Genomic DNA, 5748 nt, shown 5'->3' with positions numbered 1-5748 from the left:
GATCCCAATGCCTTTCACTGAAGGTCTTTCTAGCAAGAGAATAGCAAAATATCACATTTGGCGTTTTAGGAATTTCCCAGGGGTGGTGCTAAAATGAGGGACGTAGCTTCGCCTTAACATACCTTTTCAATGAACGCTCGAATGGCCGTAGCTTCTTCACGAAAGTTGTTCCTTACGTCCTAAACTTCGCAAACACTATATATACACAGCTGGTACACACCTATAAAAAAATCATAATTGTTCTTAAATCGGCAGATTTGCCAAATGGCCTCAACTTGACGAAATGTCCGTAGAACTTCATAAAAACAATCATAAAAGAGTCCCGAGATGATTACCTTAGTTAACCAAGTGTAAACCTTTAAGAAACACCAATAACTACAAATTTTTATCTTCAAAAACTTGCTCCAAATGCAGCTAATAGAAGGGGAAAACGATTACCACGTGTAAAGATCACGTTTCTAGGCACGGGGGCAATCTTTAATGGTAGAAATCGTCGAAAATTTACCTTCATCATGAAAGTACTCCATAGGAACCTTCTCTTAAGCTTTATTTCTGGTTTGGAAGTAAAATGAAATGTTTTCATGGCTTAAAACGTTTAGTAAGCCGACATACCACATTTTTAACCCGACCAGGATCCGACTCGAATTCTTCCCCGACAGTCTGTAGTAAAACCCTCATAACTTTTTACTCCGATGTCGGTTAGATACGGGGTTTTGTGCGTTGCAAACTAGACTCGTAGGCCTTCGATTTAATGGGTGATAGGCCTTCTAACTCTTTGTATATTGGGAGAAAACATCCAAGACATTTTGACCCAAAGTTAAGAAAATATTATTAGAGAAACTTCGATAACTTTTTGCCGACTTTAGTTTCACTAATTTTCTTGACTTCCAAACTTAACATGTGACCCTTGTGCTATTATAATATCTCATAACACACTATTCTTAGCATGTTTTACACTCATAGGCTTATCCACAAGGTATGGGACAAGTTAAACCTTTCAAACGGGCGAAGTTCTACCCGAGCCATTTCTTTTCTCATGAACTTTGTTTGAGGGGTTCCTTTGACCTAAAACTTTAGTTTAGTTCCTTGATATTGCCACCTACTTGCAATATTAATCTCCAATGTACTATACAAAGTCATATACACCTCATATAACCATGCCATACTACGCCACATATATTATGCACGATTAGAGAAAAAAACTACGAGATCTTACACCTTGGTTGACTATAAATAGAGGGGCTTCCCCTCATTTTTCAACCAATTTTTTTTTGATCTTCTACTCTTCTTCTTCTTGCATTTTAAATTTTTTTGTTTGATTTATTGTCGTTGAGTGAATTTGAAGTTTAGCGGATATGAGGTACCACTATTCTAATAAAGTAAGTCGTTCTATCCTAAGAGGGTATATTCCAAAACCTCGAGTACTTGAGGAAAATAATTTTGATGATATTATAATTATTGTTTTGCTTAATATATACATTAGTATGTATGTTCTAATATATGAAGTTAACATGATGTAGTCTATATTCATTTGTTTTTGTTAATAATTTCTCTTGTGATGTAGATATATGCTTCTGAATATCTTTTCCGAAATTTAGAGAATTGTCACGATTTGTTTTTTATGCTCAAGACAAAATAATGACTTTATTTATCAATACTACTTATGTGATTTAGACTCTCAATGAAGTTTGCTTCAAAATGTAATTACTATATAAACATTGCCCTTTTGTTTACTTATTTACTATTTCTTAATATTTCAGTTATTTTAGACGAAGAAAAGTTCATATGAACTTGTAATAACGCCAGTTGAAGTTTGTATTAGTTTAATTTTTATTATTTATTTAATAGTTAATAATTAAATTTATGAGATAAATATTTTCATTAATGCAAATATATATTTATATTTGGGTAGGTATTTGTATTTAAATTAAAGTATTATATATGTCACAAATGTATTATTAAGTTAACAAGATCTTCTAACTTCAAAATATATTATTTTAAAATGTTCCAAGTTTTTTTTAAAAAAATATGTGAATATATAAAATGTAGTTGTTCTCTTCACATGTTCATATAACATCTAAACAATTTAACGTGGAATACACATGCAAAGCACATCTGGTTAGATGACGAGAAAAATACAAAACAAATATTGTCTATAAGGTAATATTAGCGAGAAAAGACTAATTACATTATTAACCTCATCAAATTGAAATAAATATATACATTATTGCATTTAACTAATAACAAATTTCATTGACCATCTTCATAGGTTTGCGTGAATAAGAAGTATATATGACCATCCATGTTAAACATTCACAAAAGAATATGCAATATTATTTTTTCTTAAGCTTATTATTCAAATCTCCTCTTAAATACGCAATATTATTTACTATAACATATATTTTTGGAATTGATAATCACGTGCAATGCACATATCAAAACACTAGTATATATATACATACATACACACTTGAGCTGACATTAGCAATTAATAACTTTTACCTATAAAATAGAACAAATCAATATGATCTCAAATTAATAAGATCTTCAATTGATGTAGAATAGATTACCTTATTAGTTTTATGTTATGATCATAGTTGACAACAACAAATATCTAATATTAAATAGCCTCAATAACATATTGCATTAATTAAATTTAACTATTATCGACCATGTGTTGTAACGACCGGGTTCCGTCGTTATAGAAATGCCAACAGGGGAAATTTGGGGCTGGAAATTTTTTTTCGTAGTATTTGAATTTTCCCAATCTTATCCAGATTTAGAGGAAATCGGAGTCACCAAGGTGTAGGGAAATCTGGTACAATCGGGTGGAGTATTTGTGGTTTTGATTGCATGAGTAGATAGCTAACTTGTTAAGAAATTCGTATCTTTACGAAACTGAATTTGAGCGAGTAGAACTCCCGAAATCGATCTTAGCGCAAATGGCATTTTCTGAATGTTGTGGGTTAGAAATGTGTTGTGAAAAGGGAATTTTGGAATTCTTTAAATAACTCTCTATTTCGTTTTAGCCGTTTTGGCGTTGAGTTTGGCCGCTCTAGCGGAGCCACTACAGCGGGATTAGGGTTGTTGTGGCAGATACGACGAGACTTAAAATCGTAGGTGAAAAACGAATAGCTCACTAGTTCAAGAATGCCACTTTGGTGGGAGTTATGGTCGCCGCTGTGGTAGGGTAGTGGTCGTTCTGGCGGGACCGACGCGAATTAAAGTTGTTAATAAACCCCTAAAGGACCTCATTATGCACTTTTCGACTTTTAGAGCTAAGGAATGACCCCCAGGCGACACATACTCATTTTTCACTATTCTTGAGGCTTAAGGTAAGTTTTTCACACCCCGAATCCATTTTTTGATCCGTAGAACGTAATAGAATTGGTGAATATTGATGGGAGAGGGTTTTGATCTTAAATCTATGGTGGAAACAACCCTTAATTTGATAAATAGGATCATGGATTGATCTAGGGTTTGTTAGATTTATTGGTAATTCGGGTAATTAATAATTGTTTATTGATTCCCGTATTATATTGTTTGTTAAAGAACAAGCAAAACGAATACGGAAAGGGAAGGATCAAGTTTCTTAGGGCTTCAAGCTTGTTTTGAGGTAGGTGATGGTTGTGATTCTATGTTTGTGTGATGTATGCTTATTCTTGCTTCATTGTGATACTTGTGTATGTATAAATGTTGCAATGTTGATCACACTTGTTGTAAACGAGATAGATGAATATCATTGCCATGAAATCATGACTTAAATGTATGATCTTGATGATGTATTTGCGTTTGTGATTGTGGTGTGTGAATGGGATCGGATTGCCACGTTCCGGCATAACTAACTTGGATCGGATTGCCACGTTTCGGCATAAATATGGGATCGGTTGCCACATTCCAGCATAAATATGGGATCGGATTGCCACGTTCTGGCATGCTAACAGTTTGGGCTTGGGTTCCATGAGAGGACCAATGATATGATGATAAATGTGAAAAGCGTTTTGATTCTTCATGTTGATGATGTTGTATATGTTGATGTATATGCAAATGATTATAATGTTGTTTGACTTGCTTATGTTTCACTAGTGGGATAGCTGCGTGATTCTACCAGTACAATGTGGTTGTGTATTGATTATGCACTTGCTCTTATTTTTGTTGAGTATAGGGCATCTTCATGCGACTATTGACAGACCTCGTTTAGAAGATCAGTGATCGTCGCTTCGAATTCAAGGATGAGCCAATTCTTCCGGGCTGCCATAGGATTCTAGTTAGTTGATTAGTTGATTAGTTTGGGGATGTATCCCTTCTTGTTTAGACTTGGATCATTTGTTTAGATGTTTTGGTACATTTTTTTATTATTAGTTTTGGTACATTTGTTTAGATAGGATTCTAGTTAGTTGATTAGTTGATTAGTTTGGGGATGTATCCCTTCTTGTTTAGACTTGGATCATTTGTTTAGATGTTTTGGTACATTTTTTTATTATTAGTTTTTAAAAAAATCAAATTTGGACCTGTGGTCCGACTTTATTAAGAAAATCTAATGGAGTCAAGATGAGCTCATTAGACAAAATAGGAAACAAATATATACAAAAGAGGGTCCAAACATGACCACTCTTCAGGTGAAAAAAGACAGAACTCTTGAAATTAGGAATTCTGAAAAATTGAGCAGCAGTTTCTCCTTCCTCTTTCATCTATAAGATCCACCGCTGAAGATTTTTCCATGGCCTTTCATCTCGAGCTTCACTCTCTTTCGCTTTTGGGTCATCCACGTTCTCTATCTCAGAGAGGAGTATTGGTATTGATCGGCTATCAAAGGTATCAATTTCTCCTCTTTCTCCATAATTGTGATGCTCATTTCATATAAGTGCTCCCATTTCCCCTCCTTTGTATCACTAATCGGCTTCCCTTCCTCCCGCGCAGTTGAAACAAAGAAAGAGAAATCCAAGTTGCCTTCTTGTAGTTCTCCTCGTTGTGCACAAGGACTTCCATAGCAATCTTACTATCATTTTTGCTGGTGACTCTATTGTTTTTATTGGTTGTTATAGCTCAGGCTAGTTAGATCTCGCGTACCTATTTTGCCAATGGTCTGACCACAAACTAGTTTGTAATTGTAATATGTGAACTTGTGATCCTTCTTCTGCTTATGTTGTTGGTGACTGTTTTATCCTTTTTGTTCTGATTCTGATTGTAGGTGTATGTTGTTTATCCATGTTAAGAATCTTTCTTGCCCTGCTTGGTAAATTATAAAAACTGTCATAATGTTGTTTCTCCTCTTGATTTATAGCTAAGTGTCACGACCCGATTTCTCAAGTCATGATGACACCTACTATAACCCACCAGTAGGTAAGCCAACCCATAACCCGGAACAACAAGTAATGGGTCTGAGGGTAGAAACTAAACAAGAGTAGGCAAATAACAATATAAATAGGCGGAAGCAAACCAAAAACATATATACAAATAAAGATCCCTCCCAAAACCTGGAAGTCACTAGTACAGAGCTACTAACAAAATGAGTACAAGTCCCAAAAGTGGACAACAGAGACTGGACTGTCTCGAAAGGAAAAAGACAAGTCTATATATACAGATGGAGACTGAAATAGTACAAAACGTCGTGTGCTCACTCCCGTCTCCGGATCAGTCTGCTCCAAGCTCGATCAACGCTGGCTACCAGTGCCCGGACCTGCTTCACGAAATAGATGCAGAGCGTAGCATGAGTACCCAAAACAACAGGTACCCAGTAGGCATCAT

The sequence above is a fragment of the Solanum tuberosum genome, unplaced genomic scaffold, assembly GCF_000226075.1.
Source record: "Solanum tuberosum cultivar DM 1-3 516 R44 unplaced genomic scaffold, SolTub_3.0 scf00695, whole genome shotgun sequence".
Lineage (NCBI taxonomy): Eukaryota > Viridiplantae > Streptophyta > Magnoliopsida > Solanales > Solanaceae > Solanum > Solanum tuberosum.
Note: the sequence above shows the minus strand (reverse complement) of the source record.